Source organism: Canis lupus, chromosome 23 (assembly GCF_048164855.1).
Source record: "Canis lupus baileyi chromosome 23, mCanLup2.hap1, whole genome shotgun sequence".
NCBI lineage: Eukaryota > Metazoa > Chordata > Mammalia > Carnivora > Canidae > Canis > Canis lupus.
Window position 1 is genome coordinate 25,688,498 of NC_132860.1, and position 27,316 is coordinate 25,715,813.

Sequence of the window (27,316 nt, forward strand, 5' to 3'; positions counted from 1 at the left end):
CAGTGGGGGACCCCGCTGCTCCCTGGAGTGGCAGCTTGGATCCTCAGGATGCTTGCTTTCCTTCCATCATTAGTCTGCCTCTCTGGATCTTACTATAAGGTCCAGCCCAAATTTCAACTCCTCAAATATTTCTTAATAGGTATCAGTGATTATCTAAGGGAAGAGTTAGACTGTCGGGGAGTTTCTACAGTCTATAGAAACACTATATGTTTCTTTTCTATTTGAATTTATTCTTCTTAATAAATGTTATTACACTGGTAATCAGAAAAATTGTGTCTACATTCTGCATTTGGCACTTGTGCTGCCTTAACTATATAAGCATAGAAGTCTTGTATTCACATCTAGAATGTAAATGTTAAGGGCATAATCAGTTCCATCTCTCTCTCTATAATCCCCCATGGTATCTATCACAATAGGGCTCTTTGAATCCGATCCACTGAAATACATCTGGATGGCAGGTTTCCAAATTTAACTTTCTGGGCACCAGATAATGACTGAGGTGAGTGATGGGGGTCAGAGCAAGGCCCATTGCTGTGGAGAACCCCATCACCCTGCTTCTTCTCCCAGGCCCTTAGCTTTCCCACAGTATCACTTGCAGTCTGTGGTTAGCAATTGCTATTGGTAGAAAGGGAAGTTCTTTATTCAAAAAAGGACCAGAAAAGCCAAGCCAAAGCAAAAAACAAAACAAAACAAAACAAACACAAAGCTTTTATAGAAAAGCAAAGTGGGAAACATAATTTAATGACTGGCATAATCAACACTCCAAAAAATATATGAGGTGAAAATAGGAGACAGGCCTGTTCAAACTGTCCTGGCCACACTGGCACCTGGTTCAGCCCTGAAGCTTCCTAGCACCTGAAAGAGTGGATACTGTGTCTCAAAAGAATACAAGAGATTCCCACTCTCCTCCCAGACTCTAAACTCCAGGCAACAGCTTCCAGCTATGCAGCCTCAGAGGGCTGAACTCTCCTCTGGAACCTCTCCACAGAAATTGCCAAGCTTCTGGGCCTGCTCTTCTGGACAGCCCAAGGAGCCAGGCCAGTTTCTCCAGCCTCTCCCTCCCCCACCACAGTGCCACCACTCCCCTCCAGTGGCAGCAGCAGAACTTCCCCAGCCTCCTCCCAGCCTAGCTAGGGAACAGGCAGGCCACATGGCTCCTGCCTGATTCCACACTCCCTGCTCCTGTCCCCAGAAGACCAGGATAGGTAAAACCATTTTTAAAAGAAAGGAAAAACATTTTTAAAAATAAAAAATAAATAAAAGAAAGGAGAGGGATCCCTGGGTGGCTCAGCGGTTTAGCGCCTGCCTTTGGCCTGGGGTGTGATCCTGGAGTCTCCGGATCGAGTCCCGCATTGGGCTCCCTGCATGTAGCCTGCTTCCCCCTCTGCCCATGTCTCTGCCTCTCTCTGTGTCTCTCATGAATAAATAAAATCTTAAAAAAAAAATATATATATATATATATATATATATATATGAAAGGAGGAAGGAAGGAAAACAATAAATGACTAACACAAGATTCAGGATAGCACTCAGATAGAGGTTGGAAGGAGTTGGTGATGCATGTGGAGCACACACAGGGTGTTTTCAAAAGGTCTAGTGATATTACATCTCCTGGGGTGCCTGAGTGGCTCAGTTGGTAAAGCGGCTGCCTTCAGCTGAGGTCATGATCCCAGGGTTCTAGGATCAGCCTTGCTGAGCAGGGAGCCTGTTTCTCCCTCTCCCGCTCCCCCCTGCTGTGCTCTGTCAAATAAATAAATAAAAATTTTTTTTTAAAAATTACATCTCCTGAGCTGGATGGCAGGTGTATGGGGGTTTGTTTTACTATTTTTATTTAAAATGTAAACGATACAGTTTTTATCATATATTGCTATTTAAAAAAATAATGTATATTACCATTTTAAAAAGTATAAGGGAATGATGGAAAGGGAGCAATTTCCACGGAGATGGCCCAGGGTAGGGTAATTCTAATACAAAGAAAAGACTGGCACTCAAGGCCCTCCAGGACTGGGCCTGTTTTACCTTCTGGAGTTATTTTTGCCCTTACCCAAACCCTCTACCCTGCCAGACTGGTCTTCTCACTGTCCTCTGAAGGCCCTTTGAACCTCCTACCTCAGCCTACTAGCCTGGAAGGGAAGCCTTTGCTGCAGGAAGCTGTAGGCCCAATGAGAGCCTCTCATTCCCTACAGGCCCCCTCATGAGGAAAACTGGCAGGGAAAAACCCTCTGATAGATCCACTGCCCTATGCCTTCTAGTCTTTCCTCTGCCACCCGATGTCCTAGCATCATAAAAACCTACAGACTATTGCTGTTACTGTTGTAATTAATAGCTAACATTTAATGAGTATTTATGGCACAAACACTGTGCTAAACATTTCCCTTCTTTATTTTGCTTAATCCTCACAATAGTTCAATAATACAATAACAATATGATTACCTATCTTTATTTTACAGAAAAAGAAACTGAGAAAGATTAAATAACTTGCCTCAGGCCAACAGCTAATAAATTTTGGAGCCAAAATTGGGAGTCCAGCTGGGTCTCCCCAGAGCCCATTCTCTTACATATTTATCTCATTTAGTCCTCTCAACAGTCTATAAGATAGGTTTTATTTCTGTCTTAAAGATGAGGAAATCTGAGTCTCAGGCATTAAGTGACTTAGTCACATAGGTAGTGACTTGTCTATGTGGTTTCTACATTATTCTCCACTGCTCTTAACTAAACAACCATCAAATGAATAAATAAAAGCTTGCACACTCTCAGTGACTCAAAAAAACCCTGTATCTCTGTAGGTCCTCATAAGAATCAACCTTTTTAATCAAAACAAACTGTTCTATTTTTTTTTAAGATTTTATTTATTTATTCATGAGACACAGAGAGAGAAAGAGAGGCAGAGACACAGGCAGAGGGAGAGGCAGGCTCCATGCAGGGAGCCTGATGCAAGACTCGATCCCGGGACCCAGGATCACATGCCCTGGGCCAAAGGCAGGCGCTAGACCACCGAGCCACCCAGGGATCCCAAACAGTTCTAATTTTAAAAGTAACCATTAAAGAACTTTTTTCTGAAGATGCAACAGCTTTACAAACATTAAGGGACCAAAACTACTCTGAAGACTGAGTGTAGAAGAATTTTCTACTGGAAGGGATGGGGGATCTATGTCAAGGGGGAGAAGCCATGGAGAAGGAAGGCTGGAGGGAAGGACTACTGTCTCAGAACCCTGACCTCCAGCTTATTTACCAGGCCTCATTCTCCCTTCTCCAGAGGGTAGTGCTAAGTAATGAGGCAGTGTTGGTAAGCCTGCAGCTTCCTGGGGAGAAAAGCAGAGGGCAAATCAAAACCCAGAGAGGATTCATTATAACATCCAAGAGGACCTATTCAGTTTTCCCTCAAGAAGGTCTTTCTACAAAACACCTAAGAACCTGTTCACCCTGTTTCATGGTCACAGAGGAGTAAACGGATCTGTCCCTACAGGCAATACATCTAGCACAATGTTTGCACACAAACACAGAACTGATGGTGGAAAAGGTAAAAGAAACTGATGGAAGAATAGTTTTAGTGTAAAGATTTGCAACTACTCCTGGAGACAGCCATACCAATGGTAGAAAGAAAGAGAAAAACAGCTAGATTTGGTGTTAGAAGCCCCTGGAGGGAAGTTCTGGATCTACCATCCCCTCTTTATGGCTTTAGGCAAGTTACTTGCCCTAGCTTGGGTCTCAGTAAAAGAAGGGTATTGGTACTGGGGAGATCACATCTAAAGCACTTCCAAAAATTTCCCGTGATTCTTTCTCCAGGACACCATTCTCAATAATAACAATAAAAGTCTTTGCCGTAGAACTAATCTCCTCAGAATATGGTCGTAACTTCACCAGTTAGGGCTTCCTTTCCAGGAGGGAAAAAAAAAAAAAAAAAGCAAATCCCTTAGAAACAAGCACTTTGTTACCCTACTGGATCCCATCCCCAAAGCAAGGCATATGTGGATGCTTCAATTATTCTGATGTGGTCTTTGGAAACTGGTAGTACCAACTTTGCATGGGGCACAATAAAAGGTGATTGGAACTATACTCGAGGCATTTACAAGGTTTCATAAATAAAAGCCACAGAGAAAAGTGCAATTTATAATTACATTGGTCTTAGAAGCCTAAATAAAAATAGCTTATTTTTTTTAAGATTTTATTTATTTATGAGTGAGAGAAAAAAGGAGCATGAGCAACGAGGCGGGGGAGGGGCAGAGAGAGAAGGAAAAGCACACTCCTCGCTGAGCAGGGAGCCTGATGCAGGGCTCAGGGCTTCATCCCAGGAACTGGGGATCATGACCTGAGCCGGAGGCAGATGCATAACTGACTGAGCCACCCAGGCGCCCCCAAAGCAGCTTTCTATGCCTGGTAAACAATCACAGATCTTAAAGTTGAAAGAGACCTTAATGGTCATCTAGTCACCCAGCCTACATTCATGCTGGAATACATGTGACAACTAGACTGAAGATTTGGTATCTCCTGGCTGAGATGGAAATTTTACAATTTATTTGTATGTCTGAGCAAAGTCTGATTTGAGACAAACTGTGATTTCAGAATATAAGCTTTACAGAATAAGAACTCTGCCCAGGATCTGGTTTATTTCAAATAGGCTTTAAGTAGCTAAAAAAACCTCAGATGACACTTCTCTCCTTTCTCATCCTCTCCTCTCTCCCTCTCCCCCCACCCTCCCCTGCTTTATCTTCTGTATCTACCTCCTACACAGCACTGAATCCCCTGTCTTTCCGGTTCCAAATCCACTTCTCCAATCACACTGCAATGCCTTTAACCACAGAAAGAAATTAACAAACACAATATTCATAAGGGTTGGATTTCTAAATAGGATGCTAGACTGCCTCAAAAACCAAAGTTGTTAATATGCTATTAATAAAATAAATGGGAATGGCATCTAACATGGCCATAACTTAAAAAAAAAAAAATCAAACATCAAACCTAACATTTTAACAGACTTCAAGAATTTAAGGAAGGCTATTTCTCACATTTCAATTAAATCCTTCCTAAAAGGGACACCTGGGTGGCTCAGTGGTTGAGCATCGGCCTTCAGCTCAGGGTGTGATCCTGGAGACCCAGGATCGAGTCCTGAGTCGGGCTCCCTGCATGGAGCCTGCTTCTCCCTCTGCTTGTGTCTCTGCCTCTCTCTGTGACTCTCATGAATAAATAAATAAAATATTAAAAAAATAAAATAAAATAAATCCTTCCTAAAGAACCCTAAGAGCCAAGCATGCTCATTTCAACTTTATAGACTAGAAGACTTGAAGAAAATACCTGCTTCAAGGTCAACCTACAAGGATTGCAAAGCCAGAACCCAAGTCTTCTAAATCCAGTGTTTTTGGGGCACCCAGGTGGCTCAGTGGTTGAGCCCCTGCCTTTGGCTCAAGTCTTGGTCCTGGGGTCCTGAGGATGGAGTCCCACATCAGGCTTCCCACAGGGAGCCTGCCTCTCCCTCTACCTATGTCTCTGCCTCTGTGTGTCTCTCATGAATAAATAAATAAAATCTTAAAAAAAAAAAAAATTCAGTGCTCTCTCTAGCATGTCTCAACTACAACCTATACCTGTCTTATTGATATGGTCCTTTATGCGTACAAAGCACTTACATATTCTTTGTTCAAATGGTTCTGCTATAACTAACTTGTGGTGTGGGCAAGGCAGGAGTCATTTTCTCCATTTTTAAATATGCTAAGTAACTTGAACAGATTTAGACAAAATAACATCCCATGTATCTGGCATCATTGAGAAGTATGAGGAGTTAGTTCCTCACAAGCAATTTTCCCAAAAGTGAAATTTTCCTTCCTTTAGGACCAAATCTTTATTTTAAAAAAACAAAACAAAAAACACCAACACTATTTCCAACAGATTCTTCAAAATATATACCACGGTTCAGTGGTTTGAGTGTCTGCCTTCCACTCAGGGTGTGATCCCAGAGTCCCAAGATCGGGTCCCACATCGGTCTCCCTGCATGGAGCCTGCTTCTCCTCCCTCTGCCTATGCTCTGCCTCTCTCTGTCTCTTGTGAATAAATAAATAAAATCTTAAAAAAAATATATATATATATATATATAATATACATACATACCATGGATTACTCTTTACTCGGAATTAATGAAATTTAATCAGGGACATTCAACCATAAACCTGAAATAAACACCTGTAGAGACAATGGTGGAGACTCAAACATGAACTAGACAGGCTTACAACCCTGTAGAGAAAGAAATATACCTATAACTCACCTTAATACAAGGCCAAAGAACACAGATGGGATGGTGCTAAAAGTAAGGTGAGAGAACACTGAGAAGTAGAAACCAACACTGACTTGTTGGAGGCACCTGAGAAAGGCAATGTCCTGAGCAGGAGAATGGCTTACATGTGTGTGCTTTTTCAAAAAAATGAATCTGGCACAACATCAAGTCCAGAGGCAGAACAGAGTGAGGTGGTAATTGCAGTGGCAGTAGGGCTGAAAAAGAACAGTGTTATTTGAAAGGCACTGTGGAGGTAGACCCAGAGTTCTTAGGTACAGGGTGTGGGAAGGGAAAGACCTAGGATTCCTGCTTGGATGAAAAGACTTCAGAAGAGGAACACAGAAGTTACTGTTTAAAGGACATGTGAGGGTCTGATTAACTCAGGATGGATGATTAGGAAAGCTGTACCAAGGAAGTAACATTTAAGCTAAGTACTTGAAGTGTGAGTAGGAGGAGTAAGGTTTCACCAAAAGAGAAGTAAAAAAGAGCATTCTAGGCAGAGAGAACAGCATATGCAAAGACAGAGCTTGTTACATGTGAGCAATGGCATGCATTTTTAGGAAGGTGTAGCAGATGATGAGGATAAGTAGTACTAAATTGTAAGGCACTTACATCATACTAAGGAATTCAGATTTTATCCTGTAGGTGATAGGAAACAATCAAGGTTTCTAAAGGGAGGGAGTAAAGGGGAGAAACATAGATCAGATCTATGTTCCAGTCTGTATGACGTACAGGCTAGAATGGTAAGAAACAAGAGGAAGGTAATATAGCTGCCTAAGAGCATAGAATCTGGAGTTAGACTGCCTAATTAAAATCCTGGCACTATAGCTTACTAGCTGTGCAACCTTGAGCAGATTATTTAGCCTCTTTGGGTTCCCCAGTTTCCCCACCTGTAAAATGTGAGTAGTTAACAGTACTTTTTCAAAGGGTCATTGTAAAGATTTAATAAGACAGGGGGTGCCTGGCTGGCTCAGTGGTTGAGCCTCTGCCTTTGGCTCAGGTTGTGATCCTGGGGTCCTGGGATAAAGTCCTGTGTCAGGCTCCCCGCAGGGAGCCTGCTTCTCCCTCTAAGTCTCTGCTTCTCTGTGTCCCTCATGAATAAATAAAATCTTTAAAAAAAAAAAAAAAACATTTAATAAGACAGTATGTGTAAAGTGCTTATCACAATACCTAGCACAAAGAAAAAATGCTAGCTGCTATTAGGGGCTGAAAGCTCATTAGTACAAAGTTATATCTGCATGTGGTTTAGTGTTGTCCATGCTCTTCCTTCTACCCAAAGCTTTCTTTTCCTACCTCTTCATCTAGTTAATTCTAACTTACCCATCACATCTTAGCTCAACAAATGTTACTTCCTCATGTAAACCCTCCCTAATTGCCTAGTTCCCAGTTCCATACTAGGTCAAGTTCCTACTATGCATAGCACCAGAGCCCTTTCCTTCACAGCTCTCATAGTTTCTAATTGTACTTCATTAATTTTCTCATGTTCCATGAAATCACAGATCACGTGCTCACCACTGAATTCTTAGAATTCAGCACAACACCTGCCACATAGAAGGTACTTGATAAGCATTTCTTAGATGAATGAAAGATTTCAGAATATATTTGAAAAGTGAACCCTCTTCAGATTCAATCTTCATATAGAACCCAAGATACAGAAAAAAGTAGATGGTGCGAAGTAAAGGTTGTTTGGAGCCTGGTTCCCCTGCTACTTCCACTGATTCCTGAGTCTGTTCTGTAATTTTTTTTCTAATTTATTTATTTTTTTGTCCTGTAATTATATTAAGCTTTACAGAATGCAGTGTAAAACCACTGCTTGTTCCAAGCAAGTAGGGGATATATGTCTGAAATAAAGCAGGGATTTATAAAAGAGGAAGAAATAGTTTGAGAACCACTTATGACAGACTCTGATAATCAATTGTAAGTGAAGAATGAGAAAAGGAAAATTCTAGAAGCACCTCTAATTTCCTAGCTTGAAAGTAGATGATCATGTGTGCCAAAAACAAACAAGAAGAATGTAAAAGTAATAACTTCATTCATTGAGCACTAGTACCAACTCACTCTATCAGGCAAGTGCCATTAATATACCCTTTCAAAGAAGTTTCAAGATGTTGAACCACCTGTCCAAAATCATGAGGTTAACAAGTAGCAGAATTAAGATTCAAACCCAGGTCCCTCTCACTCCAAAGTTCATAATCTTTTTTTTTTTTAAAGATTTTATTTGGGCAGCCTGAGTGGCTCAGCGGTTGAGCAACACCTTCGGCCCAGGGCGTGATCCTGGAGACCCGGAATCGGAGTCCCACATCGAGCTCCCAGCATGGAGCCTGCTTCTCCCTCTGACTGTATCTCCACCTCTCTCTTTCTGTGTCTCTCATGAATAAATAAATAAAAATCTTTAAAAAAATAAAATAAATAAAAATCTAAAGATTTTATTTTTATTTTTTTAAAGATTTTTATTTTTTTATTTTTTTAAGATTTTTATTTTTTTATTTTTTTAAAGATTTTTACTTTTTTATTTTTTTTTTTAAAGATTTTTATTTATTTATTCATGAGAGAGACAGAAAGAGAGAGGTGGAGATACAGTCAGAGGGAGAAGCAGGCTCCATGCTGGGAGCTCGATGTGGGACTCGATCCCCAGACCCCAGGATCACACCCTGGGCGGAAGGCAGGTGCTCAACCGCTGAGCCACAGAGGCATCCCCAGAAGTTCATAATCTAAATCATCAGGCCTAATGGCAAATGGTTGAAAGTTTGGTTTTAGATATGAGGGGTCTATTGGACATAGAATCAGAAAAATCCAGCAGATGGTGAAAAATATGATTTAGGGTAGAGATACAGATTTGGGTCACTTTTGGAACAGTGTGATTATAATCAGAAAAGGGTCTACAGTAGGATCATGCTCGCTTAGGAGGCCTATAAAGAGGTGGTTTACACATTTGCTCTTTAAATTTGTTAATCTGCCTCAGCCTCTGCCTTGCACAGCTCCAGGGACACCCATATTGAGAAGTGACGGGCTCTGGGTGAAATTCCAAATCTCTGCAGGTTCCTTTTATTAGGACCTTTATATTATTTTCATTTGGGGAAATTTTAACAGAAAGCCAGTGACTACACCAATGTCAATCTAAAAGAAAGGTAGCTAAGAGACGGGATTTGGGGATCAAATGTCTTCATTTTCTCTCCTTACATCAAGTTCACATCATTTCCTGCTTGGGATTCTACCTCCCTCACTAAAAATGACTAGCATTTGTGTGTATGGCTTTAACACTGATGTGTTTCCCATCTACGAAGCATTTCACATAATCCTCACAACAGCTCTCCAAGGTAGACATTGTTTTCATTTTATCAAAGAGGAATGAAGTTCAGAAAAGCACTTTGCCTAAGGTCACACAAGTACAAAACATTAGGACCACAATGCAAGACCGATCTACTGGCTCCAAATTTGAAGCTCTTTCCAGCAGATTCACCCCAAGATAACCATGAGCCACCCACCCACCTAGGAACCAACAGTCACCATCCCTACTGTATTTAGAAAGAAAACAAAAGGACCACTAAAGCAAAAAACAAATTTTAAAACAAAGTAGTAAAATATAAAAGGCCAAAAACTCCAAAAAAGAAGAAAAAAGAAAAAGAAAAAAAAAGTAAAGAGGAAAAAGAGAAAAAATAAAAAAAAAAAAGTGGGGGGGAGGGGACTAGAGGATGGTAGTGGTGAAAAAGTGGTAGTGGAGAGAGAATGTAGTCTACCTGAGGGGTCCTAGAGGGTGATCCTCTTGGTTCTGAGTGTATTTTGTTCTGTATGTTAGAAGATGCTCAACCCCAAATTTATATAAACCAGCAATACTAGAAGGCCCCAACATTGACCACCAAAACATAAACAAGATAAAAGAGGGGGGCAGAATGGAAATGAAGAGAGAATATCATCTCACAGAATGAACCAGCACGGTATTCCACTTGGTTCTGGGTGTATGCCGGGACCCCTGCACCCCAATGTTTATAGCAGCAATGTCCACAAGAGTCAAGCTGTTGAAGGAGCCTTGTTGTCCTTTGACAGATGAATGGATAAAGAATATGTGGTCTATGTATACAATGGAATATTACCCAGCCATTAGAAGGGACGAATACCCACCATTTGCTTCAACGTGGATGGAACTGTAGGGTATTACACTGAGTGAAGTAAGTCAATCAAAGAAGGACAACCATATGGTTTCACTCATACGGGGAATATAAGAAATAGTGAAAGGGATTATAAGGGAAAGGAGGGGAAATGTGTGGGAAAAATTAGAGAGGGTGACAAAACATGAGAGACTCTTAACTCTGGGAAATGAACAAAGGGTAGTGGAAGGGAAGGCGGGCAGGGGGATGAGGTAACTGGGTGATGGACACTGAGGAGGGCACTTGATGGGATGAGCACTGGGTATACTATATGTTGGCAAATTGAACTTCAATAAAATAAATAAATAAATAAAATGAAAAAAGGAAGCTGGGGGATAATGACTGGAAAGGGATAACGGAATGCTGGTTCTGGAATGTTCTGTTTCTTGAAACAGCTGTAATGACACAGGTGTGCTCACCTTGTGACAAGTCATGAGCTACATTATGCATTTTTCTGTATGCACATTACACTTTCATTAAAAAGCAAACATTAGGCAAAATTAAGATAGACTAATCAAAATTTGGGAGCAAAATTGGATGTCTCAGGGCTACATATATACTTACTTGACTTCTCAAGCAGCAGGTACATATAGGGCACCTACCAGTTAAGTAAGGATGCACAAAATCCTTGTACATACAAATAATGTATTCACCCATTTGTCCCTATCCATAATGTCTAAGTGATGACAGTGAATCTGATGGGATCAGAAGTAAGGGAAGCCCAGGAAGGGGCCAAGATTATAGTTAATGAAAAAAAAAAAATGGCCTTTGAAAAGTGCAACTATCCTGTACTATCAGTACAATAGTAAGATATTTCAATTTCAGAGATAATAAAAATGTGAAAAAAATAGCCAATGACAATTGAAAGATGCCACCAATTATAAACGCATCCTAATTTCAGAGTGTTAAAATGTAAAAACAACAACAAAGCATTTAAAAATAAATAAAAGACAATGTTCTAATCTCAAGAGGTAGTTCAATTGTGGGATCATAGATCCTGGAGCATTAGGACTAGAAATTCTAGGACTTTGGAGATCTGTGTCTCTGGTACAAACTCCTCATTTTAGAGATGCAGAGAGTGGGGCCCTGTTTTAACAGTTAAGTAACCTTATTAAATGGAAGCTCACACATCAGAAAGTTAAGAACTCTAACTACAAAGTTGGTTCCCTGACTCCTAGGACTCTTTCCACTACCCAGATACCTCCCCTAAACTCAGAAGAAGATTTACATGTTAACTATTTTCACTTTCATAATTCTCTGCTTCATTAACTCACTAAAAAAATTAAAAGCACCTCTTAAAATCAATTAAGGTGAAAAAATAGGAGACTCTTGCTTGAACAAGTTTGTTTTCCTTATTCTCTAAAATCAATGAAGCAATACAAAGTGAGATTAAAAAACAGAATTTGTAATCTCTCAGCACCTTTTCGTTCCTCTCTGGGCCCTCCCACAAGATAAGATAGGTTAATAGATTTTTCCATGCCCCCAAGAACATAAGTACAAATATATTTTTATATTTAAGGGGATTTTTAATTATTCTCTATTTTTAAAAAAACTAGGCTTACACTTCAACATTGCTCTGCAACTTGTTTTTCTCATTTAATAATTTATCATGAACACCCCCCAAGTGTCAGTGAATAAAATTTCAACTCATACTTTTAAAAGACTGTATAATAACAGTCCACATAAAAAAATACAGTGTGTTCAGGTATTTTCCTACTGATGGTCATGGCTATTTTCAATCTGTTACCATTTCAAACAATGCCATAATGCATATCCTTGTACAGATTTCCTTTTATTTTTTTATTTTTTTTAAAGATTTTATTTATTTATTCATAGACACAGAGCGAAAGGCAGAGACACCGGCAGAGGGAGAGGGAGAAGCAGGCTCCATACATGGAGCCCGATGTGGGACTCGATCCCAGGTCTCCAAGATCACACCCCAGGCTGCAGGCAGCGCCAAACCACTGCGTCACCGGGGCTGCCCCAGATTTCCTTTTAAACGAAAGAAAAAAATTTCTATTTACACACATTCTTGTCCACTGTTTTCATTGCTTCCTTTCTTGTCATCATCCCTGCCTTACTTGCTCATAGAATTTTCCTCAGGGTCCAATGTGATGATAAAGGAGGGCAAAACAACTTGGAGAATGTCAAGGCATGACATGTGATGCTTACTGTTGGTAAATTAGAATTGGTCTGTCTTGGCTGCCTCTCCCAGCCACCTGCGCACAGCCCCCCCTCACCCCTAACCAATACATGTGTTCCTTGTTCTGGTCTCAGCAGCTGCTTCCCACTCAACTGATGTGGGCAGAGCTGGCTTGTGGAATTCATCCTACTTTGTCACACTCCTGACCCTGGCAAGTGCAGATGGGCCCACCAGCCATCCAAACAAGTAGGAAGGAAAAAGAATACATTATCACTATGAAATATTATAATAGAGAATATATAGAGTAAAATGTAGGGGCACCAGAGTGGCTCAGTCAGTTAAGGGTCTGCCTTTGGCTCAGGTCATGATCCCAGTGTCCTGGGCTCCAGTCCCACATCCAGCTCTCTGCTCAGTGGGGAGCCTGCTTCTCCCTCTCCCTCTGCCTGCCACTCCCTCTGCTCGTACTCTTTCTGTCAAATAAATAAACTCTTTAAAAAAAAGACATACATAGAGAGAGACAGAGAGTAAAATGTAAAACTCCCCATTTGCCCACATTCACCAACACTCCCCTCCTCAGAGTGACCACTGTTACAAGTTTGTTGTAACCTTTCCTAAGCATGTACAAACATACACATGTATGTACGTGTACAGAGATACATATATGTGTATGTGTGTGTGTATACATGCAGGTGTGTAAATAAAGACACAAGGAGTGCATGTTTGGTCTACATATCTGTAATCATATTGTATGCTGTTTTGCAACTTGCCTTTTTCACTTAAAAATTTCTTTGAGGGCAGCTCGGGTGGCTCAGCGGTTTAGCACCACCTTCGGCCCAGGGCCTGACCCTGGAGACCCAGGATCGAGTCCCACGTCGGACTCCATGTATGGAGCCTGCTCTCCCTCTGCCTGTGTTCTCTGCCTCTCTCTCTGTGTGTGTGTGTCTGTCTCTTGTGAATAAATAAAATCTTTAAAAAATAAAAAAATAAAAATAAAAATTTCTTTGACATGTTTCCATATTAGTATATAATGGACTCCTCAAATTTAAAAAACTTGAGTAAAATGCTGTAGTTTTTGAACAGTTAGGGCTTCTGACTAATATATTCTAATATATTTCCCACTATCTGAAGGTCAACAAACTATGACCTGCAGAGGTGAATAAAGAAAACCCTGAACAATGCAAAAGTTAGGGGTACCAAATCACTTGACATCCCCACTACCCTGTGCAGCTGAAAATCAATGCAGAACTTCTGATACCCCAAATACTGAAGTATCAATAACCACTACTGACTGGAAACCTTACTAACATAAACAACTAATTAAAACCTATCTTGTAAAAGTTATATGTATTAATACTGTAACCAAACAATAAAGCTGGAGAAAAGAAAATGTTACCAGGAAAATTATAAGGAGAAGAAATACATTTATAGTACTGTATTTATCCAAAAAATCCCTCTATAAGTGGACTCAAGTAGTTCAAACCTATGTCATTCAAGGGTAAACTGTAGTTGTAACTACACAGCCTGCAAAGCCTCAAATATTTATTACCTGGCTTTAAACAAAATAATAACTTACATTGAATATCTAAAGAATAGTTTTTTTTTTTTTGTAAAGATTGTATTTATTTATTCATGAGACACACAGAGAGAGAGAGAGAGAGAGAGAGAGGGAGAGACACAGGCAGACAGAGGAAGAAGCAGGCTCCATGCAGGGAGCCCAATGTGGGACCCGATCCCAGGTCTCCAGGATCACACCCTAGGCTGAAGACGGCACGAAACTGCTGAGCCACCAGGGCTGCCTTAAAGAACAGTTTCTTTAAAAAAATTAAAAAGATTTTATTTATTTATTCATGACAGACACAGAGAGAGACAGAGACATAGGCAGAGGGAGAAGCAGTCTCTCTGCGAGATGCCCAATGCAGGACTAGATCCCAGGACCCCAGGATCATGCCCTGAGCCGAAGGTAGATGCTCAACCACTGAGCCACACAGGTGCCCATAAAGAACAGTTTCTTTATGGAGATTAGTTGTTGTCCAACTCAATAGTGTGTGGCTATTTTAGACAGTGAGGCTCATCTTAAATGGAATTTATATGGGCACATAGGTGGCTAGTTGGTTAAGTGTCCAACTCTTGACCTCAGCTCAGGTAATGATCTCAGGGTCATGAGACTGAGCCCTGTGTCATAGGGCTCCACACTCAGCAAGGAGTCTGCTTAAGAGCCTCTCCCTCTGCCCCCCCCCTCCACCCCGCACGTGTGCAGGCTCTGTCTCTCACTCAAATGAATAAATAAATCTTTAAACAAAATTTATATGCAACTATAGGTCTGGTTTTTAATACTGAAAAAAGTCTAAAACACTCAAATAAGTCCAAAGATATCCCTCTACTTCTGGGTTGAGACACTAATGAGTTTCCAATGAACTATTTATTCTTCATCTTCTTGTCTAATTTCAACTAATGGGAAACAGGCCTGGTTCCTGATGTCCTTCAGTGACACTGACGAACAATGTAGCTCCCACTCACACACTACAATGATAATGAAATCAAAGTAAGCTACATTATCTCTGCTGCTAAACATCCCCACCATAGCCCCCCAACACAGCACAACATAGATGTCTATCCTCTTCTGGTTGTAGAAAGAAGATTCACTAGGAAGCAGCTCAACACTTCTAGCATGTCTAGCCAATTGCTAAGAGCTAGAGCTCTAACCTTTGTGGGAAAGGTAGGCTGATCCTCCCCTGCAAAGCCTACTATTCTGAATATCCAGGACATGAAATTAAATCATTTCTACCAGGAATTTTAGGTCATTCGATTTTTGTAGCAAGGGAAGATGCCATCATCCCAATTTTACAAATGGGGACTTGAGGGTACCTTATCTCCTTTCCATTCCCAAAAATGTTAGCAAATGAGGCTACCTAACAGTGACCCCCACATACACACTTTCTTTCTCCTTCCATCCTCTCTCAAATTTTGATTTTATATGATAATGGCAAGGAAGCTATCATACCCTCCAGGAAAGTTAACTTAAACTAATACTTGGAATGAAAATTTGTCAAAGAAAGAATACTGCATTTTCTAATTCAAGTAAGAAGCCCTTTTTTAAGTGGTTCTCTGAAAAGAAATTTGGCAATGTATATTAAGAACCTGACAGGCAGCCCCGGTAGCACAGCAGTTTAGTGCCGCCTGCAGCCCGGGGTGTGATCCTGGAGACCCGGAATCGAGTCCCATGTCAGGCTTCCTGCATGGAGCCTGCTTCTCCCTCTGCCTGTGTCTCTGCCTCTCTCTCTCTCTCTCTCTCTGAATAAATAAATCTTAAAAAAAAAAAAAAAGATCCTGAAAAGAGGAACACAGAGGTGGCTCAGCAGTTTGGTGCCTGCCTTTGGCCCAGGGCATGATCCTGGAGACCCAGGATCGAGTCCCACATCGTGCTCCCTTCATGGAGCCTGCTTCTCTCTCTGCCTCTCCGTGTGTCTCTCATGAAGAAATAAAATCTTAAAAAAAAAAAAAAAGAACCTGAAAGATGTTCATATTCGAACATTATGCTAAGTGAAGTAAGCAGGACAGAAAAGAACACCAATTGTATGTCCAATTTAGGAGGTAGCTGGAATGGGCAAATACATAATAATGGAAGGTAAAAGAGTGGCATTAGGGGCTGGAGAAGGATGGAATGGGAGTTATTGTTTAATGGGCACAGTTTCTGTCTGGGATGATGAAAATGGATAGTTGATGGCTGTACAACATTGTGAATATGACTTAATGTCACTGAATTGTACACTTAATTGTGAATTGAAATTAAATCATGAATTTAAAGTTAAAATGGTAAATTTTGTTATGCTCATTTTACCCAAAATTTTACCCTCTCTCTCTTTCTGTGTGTGACTATCATAAAATAAAAATTTAAAAAAATATTTTTTAAGATTTTATTTATTTATTCATGAGAGACACAGAGAGAGAGACAGAGAGGCAGAGACACAGGCAGAGGGAGAAGCAGGCTCCATGCAGGGAGCCTGACGTGGGACTTGATCCTGGGTCTCCAGGATCACGCCCTGGGCCAAAGGCAGGTGCCAAACCGCTGCGCCACCCAAGGATCCCAAAAACTCACGTTCTTTGAACAAATAATTCCATTCACAGAAATAAAACTAATCTAAAATATAAACAAAGATATAATATATTAATCATTATGAAAAACTGGACAAAATTAAGTAATAAATTATGATACATCCATGATGAAACCTATACAGTCACTAAAAATATTTAAAATTTAAAAAATAAAAAACAATAAAAATATTTAAAATTTTAATGACATAGAGAAATACTCAATGTTAGAATTTAAAAAGACATAAAATTTGATATGGTATGATCCAAATTTATTTTTTAAACTACATATACAAATGTGTATCATACATACATATATACCTGTATACTTGTGTGAATCTGTGTATATAAATTTATAAGGATATATAGCAAATAATGTTTATTTCTGAGTTGTGGAATTACAGGTCATTTTTACTTTTGTCCTTAAAACCTTATTTTTTGTGTTTTGCAGCATATAGCATAAGAAAATAATCAGGGACACCTGGGTGGCTCAGTTGGTTAAGCATCTACCTTCGGCTTAGGTCACTACCAAGGTCCTGGGATTGAGCCCTGCATCCGGCTCTCTACTCAGTGGAAGGTCTGCCTCTCCCTCTCCCTCTGCCTGCCATTCTGCCTACTTGTGCTCTGTCAAATAAATAAATACAATCTTTAAAAAATATATACATATAGGGACCCCTGGGTGGCTCAGCAATTGAGCATCTGCCTTTGGCTCAGGTCATGATCCCAGGGTCCAGGGATCGAGAACCACATTGGCTCCTTGCAAGGAGCCTGCTTCTCCCTCTGCCGATGTCTCTGCCTCTCTCTGTTTCTCTCATGAATAAATAAAATCTTAAAAAAAAATAGACACAAACTTACACCAGGAACTAATAATAATAAAGGGACACCTGGGTGGCTCAGTAGGTTGAGCATGAGATTGATCTTGAGTTTGGCTCAGTCATGATCTTGGGGTTATGAGATCAAGTCCTGCATTGGGCTCCACACTCTCCATAGAATCTGCCTAATATTCTCTGTCTCATCCTCTTTCTGCCCTCCTCACCTTGTTCCTGAGCAGTCTCTCTCAAAAAAAAAGATAATATAAAAAAAAAGAAAAAAAAAAAAAAAAAGATAATATAGGGCAGCCTGGGTGGCTCAGCAGTTTGGCGCAGCCTTCAGCCTAGGTCACGATCCTGGAGACCCGGGATCGAGTTCCACATCAGGCTCCCTGCATGGAGCCTGCTTCTCCTTCTGCCTGTGTCTCTGCCCCCCTCTCTCTCTCTGTGTGTCTCTCATGAATAAATAAATAAAATCTTTTTCAAAAAAATTTTTAAAAAGGTAATATAAAAACTATTAGTAAATAAAAATGGTTATCTCTGCAGAGTAGAATTAGGATAAAGGGTTAAGTGTAGGGGACTTATTTGTTACATTACTTCTATAATTTGTATAAAAGTATCACAGTACTGTTTAAAATAGAAAAACTGAGGGATGCCTGGGTGGCTCAGAGGTTGGGCGACTCAGATCATGATCCCACATCTGGGATCGAGTCCTGCATCAGGCTGCCTGCAAGGAGCCTGCTTCTCCCTCTGCCTAGGTCTCTGCGCCTCTCTCTCTCTGTGTGTCTCTCATGACTAAATAAATCAATCTCTAAAAAAATAAAATAAAATAGAAAAACTGAAAGCACTATATAAAAATCCTCTATGATGAACTATTACATAGCCATTAGAAATCCTTATAGTAAAAAAAAAAAAAAAAAGAAATCCTTATAGTTTCAGCAACATTTTAAATTTATATGAGTTTATACAATGAAAACAATGGTAACTGGGAAGCAGAATACAAAATTATTATAGGTAATATGACTTCGGACTATGCAAAACAGAAATATGTAGAGGTACAAAACACTGAAATACTAAAATGGGAATAAGCGATTTTCTACAGATGGTGGGGTTATGGATAATTTTAGTTTTCTTCTTTATACTTTCCTGTATTTTTCCTATTTCCTACAATGAATATATACTATTTTTCAATCAGATTCAAAAAACATCTTTGGTTTCCACTGTATAATCAAAAGTCCATTCTTTGTGAGAAATCTGTATAGGATTGTATACAGGATTAGCAGAAATAAGCAACCCACTAGCAAGAAGACTACAGAAGGCATATGTCTAAGAAAACTTTCATCTTTGGGGTGTAGAGAAGCTCAGTTTAGAGGGACAATGTTGATCATTTTCTGCCTTCTTGCTTTTGGAGCTGCTTTCATAAATGTGACTGAGGAATCAAGTTATACTGAGACACCTGACAAACTTTTTACTCAAGACCCAGGATCAGCACCTTCTCAACCCTTAAATCTAGGACCTTATACTTAAAGAAAACAGATGGTGGCACCTAGGTGGCATAGTCAGTTAAGTGTTTGACTCTTGGTTTCAGCTCAGGTCCTGATCTTAGGGTCTTGGGATCAAGCCCCATGATGAGCCCAAGCTCAGTGCAGAGTCTGCTTAAGATTCTTTCTCCCTCTGCCCCTCCCATCCTGCTCTCACTCTCTCAAATAAATAAATACATCGTTTGTTTTTTTTCTTTAAAGAAAAAAAAAAGTCTAATCCTTAAGTAACATGGATTGGATTATGATATTCCTCACATCAAAAACATTGGGGGCCAGGCACGTGGGTGACTCAGTTAAGTATCTGACTCTTGATCTCAACTCAGGTCTTGATCTCAGGGTTGTGACTTTAACTCCTGAACACTGGGCCTGGAGCCTACTTTAAAAAAAAAAAAAAAAACAACAAGAAGAAAGTCAACAGGGATCCTGGGTGCCTTCCACTTGGGTCATGATCCCAGGGTCCTGGAATGGAGCCCAGGGTAGGGCTCCCTGCTCAGCAGGGACTCTGCTTCTCCCTCCCCTTTGGCCCTCCCCCAGCTCATGTGTGCTCTCGCTCTCCTCTCTCTAAAAATAAATCTTAAAAAAATATTTTTTTTTCAGGGTGCTCCTGGCTAGCTCAGCCAGAAGAGCTTGTGATTCTTGATCTCTAGGCTGTGAGTTCGAGTACTATGTTGAGTGTAGAGGTTACTAAAAAAAATAAACAAAAAAATTTCAACAGCTAACTCCATGCAGAATAAAATCCAAATTCCTTAACATGACATTTAAAGTTCTTTAAGATCCAACCATCAAACTTCCTTTCCAGCCTATCTCCAGCTCATTCCTCTAAAATATCTTCTATCTCAGGAATACTTTTCCCAAACAAGCTCTGTGCCTCTGCCCATGCTGTGACCTCCTCCAAAATGCTCTTTCTTCTAAACCTACTGAACACCTAATTCACATTTTATAACCTGGTTCAAACGCCTTCTCTCTTCAGAAGCTCTCCTTGTTTTCCCAATTCAAAAACAACTGTCCTCTCCTTTATGTGTTCCTACTATTGCTTGTTCCTCTATACACTTTATTCCATTCCTCTCTGGGTCTCCTTTAGCTGCAAATGTTTCACTTGACGAAGCTTCTGGAAAGCAGAAACACTCTCATTCACTTACCAGCTCCATTTCAGCACAATGCTTGCACACAGTGGGTGCTAAACAATGTTGCCTGACTGAATGACAGCAAACTGGCCCTAATCTAATGAATTCTTTCGGCGAGGCAGCCAGGGAAGCCAAATTGTCAAAGAGGGCAAGTCCTCTAATTTAAAGTCACATATGGGGAAGCCTGGGTGGCTCAGGGCGTGATCCTGGAGTCCTGGGATTTAGTCCCACATCGGGCCTGCTTCTTCCTCTGCCTGTGTCTCTGCCCCCCCACCCCCACCCCTCTCTCTGTCTCTCATGAATAAATAAAATCTTTAAAATAAATAAATAAAGTCACCTACATAGCATGAGTGACCAACAGAAAATGTCATAGACCTGCCACTTTAAGGGGACTGGCAAGCTATGTTTACACAATCCTAATTAAAACTAAAGGGCACTGAGGGAAAGAAGAGGAATAGGGCGATTAAGAGGTGTGGATTCTACAGATCCTCCTACTCTGTTTGGAGCCCAAATCTCCCAGCCTAGTGAGCTCACCAAGCAGCCTATTCTCTCCTTGAGGTTACTATAGGACCTAAAGTATGGAAAAGCAACTAAGAAGGCCACTTTCTCTCTAGCTCTGCTCTTGGCCATTTAACCTCTAATTGTGGTTACCTGGGGCTTTTTCTCTAAATGAAGCCCACTGCACCGATCATTAAAAGAATCCCTTTAGAGAAAGACTTGAAATTAACCACAGCAGGGAACAAAGTCTCTAAATCTCCTAAATCACAATATCCACACTGTCCATTTGGATGAAATTTACCCCCAACTCCTTCAAACAATAGGTCCTACCAGGGAATGACTTCTCTCAGGACCAGCATGTCCTGTGATTGTTTTTCAGCAGAAAGCTCCTAGTGCCCGCTTCCCATTAAATAGCTACTTCACGTTTGATCACTCAGCCTTGACTGCACGTAGAAAGCAAAATCACTATAACTGAAGGGCTAAAAAGGAATTCAAAATTCTTTTGAATTTTGAACTGATCTAATAGTCAAGGAACTTAGAACAAGTAGGTACTTTCCCACCTCAAATCTCCTTAGGCCTACCTGTTCTCAGATCTAGAACTCTTAGTATGTAACTCTTTCAATATCAAAATGAGGAAAATGAGGCCTAAATAATTTCAAATGATCATATAGTGACTTAGTGACAATCTTCTGACCACACAGCCGAACACCTTATTTTACTGACTAGTTATCAACAAGAACGGAACGGATTCCAGGGTACTCCAGGGTACTCCAGGGTACTCCAGGGTACTCCAGTCTATTTCAAATGCATTCAAGATAGGCTGTCTGCTTTCCCCCTCTTTCCATCCCCCTGACTATCCTCGTTTCTCAAACCAAACTGCTGACCAAAAATATTAAATTTAATAAAAAAAAATCAATGAAGTAACTTGATATATCATTTTTTCCCACGAAAAGACTGGAACTATCAAACTATCTGCTCGAGCCATGCCCTCTGAATGGGCTCTGGCATGCTGGTGCACAGTGGGTGCTGCAGTCAAAGGACTTGTGATTGAGTCTTCTGGAGATGGGACTGCAAACACCCTGTCAGCTAGTGTCCTATGCCAGCATGTTCCAATCCCTTTCAGCCCTCAAATCCCATTTGTGATTTGGGAGGACTACCATGAGAAAGGTGAATTTTCTCAAACTATCTAGTCACCTTGGCCGAGAAGCAGCATTTATACCACTGAGTATAAAGGAAGTGACACCATTTTTTTTTAATTTATTCATGAGAGACACAGAGTGAGGCAAGACACAGGCAGAGGGAGAAGCAGGCTCCACGCAGGAAGCCTGATGCGAGACTCGATCCCGGGCCTGGGATCACGCCCTGAGCCAAAGGCAGACGCACAACCACTGAGCCACCCAGGCATCCCGAAGTGACACCTTTTTAAACAAACATTTCCAAGCTTATTAAATCAAATGAAAACTGCAGTCAAAATAGTCTCTGTAGGAAGTTATTTACTTATTCTAACAATATTACCATCGCTCAAAATATTTGTGAAAACACTCCTCTGGAAATGGCCTTTAAAGTCTACTCCATGTGAGACACACACAAAAATTAAGTCTTACTGTTTACAACTGATTCTTCACCAAAAAATGTACTGCCTTGCTTGACTCTTTGGCTCACCATATCTTTTGGCTGTTTCCAAAAACTGAATCCACCAAGCAAAAGTGATGATTTGCTACTTCTGAGGATATTCAAAAGATTGGCTTAGAAGCCAAAAATATTCTGAGCATTGGCAGCATCGCCAGAGTAAATTTTAAAAAAAGGCTGAGAACACAATTACCTTGAGGAGAACAAATTTACAAATATTATTAAGTGTCCCACAACTATAAGTAAGGGAACAAGATATGTGCAATATACATCACATGTTAATTATAGTTTTACAGTCATACATTATATAACCATAAATTTTGACCCTGAAAGAAATCTTCCAGATCATATAATCCAAACTGTTCATTTTTACATTAAGAGAACTTCAGTCCATCCAGATTAGGCAATTTATCTCTAGTCACATAGCTGGTTACCAACAGTCAGGACTAGAAATCCAGTCACCCTGACTTCTAGCATAATCCACAAACCTATTCTAATCCATACTCCTCCCTCTTCTGTGCTCCTCACTGATGTCTTTCAAAGGGAAAGGAAGTAACTTGGGACACTAAAGCACACCACATGGTTCTGAAACCCAGTAGCTGAGAAATGATGGTTTAAGACCAGGATACCTCTCTGTAATCACCCCTACGGGTATGAGCCATTATAGTACGTAGCTCACAAGAGTTCTGGATAATAATCCACCTCAGAGCAGGGGTCAATGAAACCTCTGGACACCTCCCCCTCACACACACACACACACACACACACACACACACTAAGAATATATGTCTATTAAACCTCTCTTCCAACCTCCTGCAATAACCCCTGTGCTTCAAATAACTGAAAGGAGGTTACTATGAAGAACATGAATCAGGGAAAGGAAAAGAGTAAAGCTTCTGTTCAGGAAAAAGCTGATCTACGAAAAACCAGAGAGGACAGGAACCATCTTGAACTTACCTCCTGGTGGACAGCTTCTTCAAACCCAGACAAAGAGATCCCTGGTCTGGCTTAGAATTAGCATCTACCCAGGGAATGGGTAAAGGGGCAGAAATGCTTGTTCATTCTCCCACCCCACCCACTGTTGGTCAGCTCAGCCTCATATCATCCTAGGCAGCCCCATCGTTCTGTAGATCAGACAGCAACCGGAAGGGAAGCTACGCAGCCTAGGTCAACGGGGTGAGTCAGTCGCAGAGCAGGAAGAGTCACTGGGGCAGAAATTCTGGCCTCCTGTGGTAAGATTGCCAAACCAAACCACACCACACCACACCCCCACCTCTCCTCGGTCAGCACTGGGAAGGCCCTGCCCTATTAGGATTCTGGTCTCCAAACCAGGAAAGGTTCTTCCTCAGGAGGCTCCATTCTACTCTCATTTCCAAGTGTTTCTCCTATTCAAAACTCTTCCATGGCTTTCTTCTCCCTAAAGCATCATACCTAAATTATCTGGCCTAATTTTTGAGTCCTCCATTATATGGCCTTAAGTCATTTATTCAACCTATTTCCCATTATCTCAGTGTACACTCTACACTTATCAAGCCAGTCTTCCCACTTCTCTCTGCACGAGCCTCTCTCATTTCCATGCCTTCAGTTATTTTGCAGTGGTAAATTTAAATACCTTCAGGAGTCAGGCACGTAAAAGAAATGGATTCTCCAGTGGAGCAATTGGCAGAACCCAGAACGCTGTCCCCACCTAAAGGCATTCAAATATTTTAATTCAAATATGTATGCAATACTACACTTTGGGCATCACAATAACCTCTTAAATAGTTATTAATATTCTTTCTAGTTTGCAAGTGAAGAAACTTCCTCAAGGTTAGGCAGGGACAAAATGCTGGGCCCTGAAGCCAAAGACAGAGCTCTAAAATATTAGGATTCCCAGGGGCGCCAGGGTGGCTCAGTGGTTGAGCATCTGCCTTTGGCTCAGGTCATGATCCTGGGGTCCTGGGACTGGGTCCTGCATTGGGATCCTGGCAGATAGACTGCTTCTCCCTCTGCCTATGTCTCTGCCACTCTCTCTGTGTCTCTCATGAATAAATAAATAAAATAAACAAAAAAAAAAATTAGGATTCCCAGTAGTACAAACACCACAGAAGATACAGAGCTCTAAACTCTCAAGAGGAGGGGCACCTAGGTGGCTCAACTGGTTAAGCGTCTGACTCTTGATTTTGGCTCAGGTCATGATCTCAAGGTACTGAGACAGAGTCCCAAATCAGGCTCCATCTCAGGGTCATGAGATCGAGCCCTGCATCAGGCTCCATGCCCAGCACAGAGTTGGCTTGGGATTCTCTCTCTCCCTCTACCCCTTCCCCTCCCCCTACTCATATTCTCAATCTCTCTAAAATAAATAAAATTTTTTATTTATTTATTTTTTGGTTAAAGATTTTATTTATTTATTTGAGAGACAGAGAGAGCGCACAAGCAGGGGGAGTGGCAGGCAGAGGGAGAGGGAGTCTGATGTGGGGCTCAATCCTAGGACCCTGAGTCATGACCTAAGTGGAAAGCAGATGCTTAACCCACTGAGCCACCCAGGCACCCCCACAAAATCTTTTAAAAATAAGCTCTGAAGAATAAATTCATTTTTCATAATATACAATCTTAATAGTGGGATAGGAAACCCAAAAGCAGCTTATCTAACCATACTCCAACTACCTCAAATTCCATCCATCTTCCTGTGAAAGTCTTTCCTACTTATTCCCAGTCCTACTGAGTTCCCTCTTCTCTCAATTTCTATTAGGCTTACATACTAGACAACAAAATCATATGCTCAATTATATATGGTCATGAAAAACTGAATATTGAGCCCATGTGTGTAATACAGGATTTTTCACTAATCACACTACTCTATTAACCTATATAGCTCTACTTAAAATGTTTTTTTTAAAGACTTTATTTATTTATTAATGAGAGAGAGAGGTAGACACACAGGCAGAGGGAGAAGCAGGATCCATGCAGGGAGCCTGACGTGGGACTTGATCCTGGGTCTCCAGGATCAGGCCCTGGGCTGAAGGCGGCGCTAAACCGCTGAGCCACCCAGGCTGCCTGCTCTACTTAAAATGTTTAACCTGAATCTAATCAAGAGAAAACAATCATACAAATCCTAATTAAGAAAAAAGAAAGAAATATTCTGGGGGCACCTGGGTGGCTCAGTCGGTTAAGCTTTGAACTATTGGTTTCGGCTCAAGTCATGATCTGGCAGTTGTGGGACCAACCTACTCATCAGGTTCTGCACTTCTGCTTCAGATTCTGTCTCTCAAATAAATAAGCAAATAAAATCTTAAAAAAAAAAAAAAGAAAGAAAGAAAAATATTCTGCAATAACCTAACCTAAACTCTAAGGATCTCAATACCATGGTAGAAAAAAAAATTCACTTAAGAGACTAGAGAATTGTTCAAGGGGCATGATAACAAGAAAATCATGGCAACTAAATGTAAGCATGATCCTTCTTAGGAAGGCTGATTTGAAAAAGTCTATGAGGGACGCCTAGGTGGCTCCGTGGTTGAGCATCTGCCTTCGGCTCAGGGAGTGATCCCAGGGTCCTGGAATCAAGTCCCCACATTGGGCTTCCCATAGGGAGCCTGCCTCTCCATCTGTGTCTCTCATGAATAATTAAAATCTTAAAAAAAAAAAAGGAAAAAAGTCTATGAAAGACATCACTGGGAAGATTTGAGAAGTCTGAACAAGTACTATACATTGGATCTATTGAATCAAAATTAAATTTCCTGAGTGCTAACTGTATTGTGGCTATACAGGAAGATAGTCTTGTTTTTAGGAAACATGCTGAAATATTTAGGATGAAGTATATGATGTTCACGTCTAACAGTCAGATAACAGAAAAATAAAGGATAGAGAGCAAATGCAGCAAAATGTTCACAACTGGTGAATCTAAGCGAAGCATATAATTTGTTCTATTTTTCTCATAAAGTATCAATAGGTTTGTAAATAAAACCTTAAAAAAAAAAAAAAGGGACACCCAAGTGGCTCAGTGGTTAAGTGCTTGCCTTTGGCCCAGGGCGTGATCCTGGAGTCCCAGGATCGAGTCCCACATCAGGCTCCTTGCGTGGAGTCTGCTTCTCCCTCTGCCTGTGTTTCTGCCTCTGTGTGTGTGTGTGTCTCATGAATAATTAAATAAAATCTTTAAAAAAAAAGTATCAATAGGTTTGAACTTATATATTTATTATTCCTGTAATGTATCTGTAGGTTTAAACAGTTGGTGAGGAGGAAAATCCTGTATCACACACTTCTTTATATACTCAGCTCTTTAAGAGATAAAACATTAAGAGATAAACTTGGTCAGCCCAGGTGGCTTAGGGGTTTAGTGCCGCCTTCAGCCCAGGACCTGATCCTGGACACCTGGGATCGAGTCCCACATCGGGCTCCCTGCATGGAAACTGCTTCTCCCTCTGCCTGTGTTTCTGCCTCTCTTTCTGTCTCTCTCATGAATAAATAAATAAAATCTTAAAAAAAAAAAAAAAAAAAGAGAGATAAACTCCTTACTTATTTGTTCACTGCCGAAAGAAACTGGGCTTCAGAGGTCAGCAACAAGACAGAGTCCACTTTGCAGCAGTTCATGAGGGGTTCAGTGGCAAACTCTCAGCAAGCCAGAGATTTCCCTCAAACTCAGACCATCACACCATAGGAAGAATAGAAAAGTAGGTAAAAGCTTTTACTACCTTGCCCCTCACAGGCCATCCAGAAGTCAGACACTTGACAAATGCCCACCTACAGGGCAGAATACAGTTGCTACCCATGCAAAGGACCCAGAGCTGGGGTCACGCTGCATCCACCGTGCCACAGGGTACCAAAAACTTGACAACCTGCAAAACAAGGGTGTCTGGCCAGTCACAGGAAGGCACTCAAGTGATCAAATAAACATGCCTGAAGTACACAGTCTTTACTCATCATACAAACCAGTCCTCAGCTGCAGTAAGGCAGAGAAATCTGCAAGGCTGAATCACTGGCATTTCCTGCACTGGCTTCAGAGAAATCGGCCCTTAAATAGGACAGAAAGGGCAGCTGACACAGCTGTCAACAGAGGCCTCAACCCAGAAGCGTGCTGTGCGATATGCGCTCTTTCCCTTC

General features: G+C 40.9%; 1 protein-coding gene across 3 annotated transcripts in view; it reads right to left on the reverse strand.

The window, feature by feature from the left end:
* The window catches only part of NUMA1 (nuclear mitotic apparatus protein 1), a 75,681-nt gene that overhangs the window by 41,190 nt on the left and 7,175 nt on the right, over nucleotides 1-27,316 (reverse strand). The window contains exon 1 of one of the 3 annotated variants that reach the window (XM_072794391.1): nucleotides 23,198-23,377. The exons of the other annotated variants lie outside the window; for them this stretch is intronic. The gene's annotated coding sequence lies outside the window, so the exon portion shown is untranslated. Of the gene's footprint in view, nucleotides 1-23,197; nucleotides 23,378-27,316 lie in introns of those variants that run through there. 3 annotated transcript variants of the gene reach the window in all.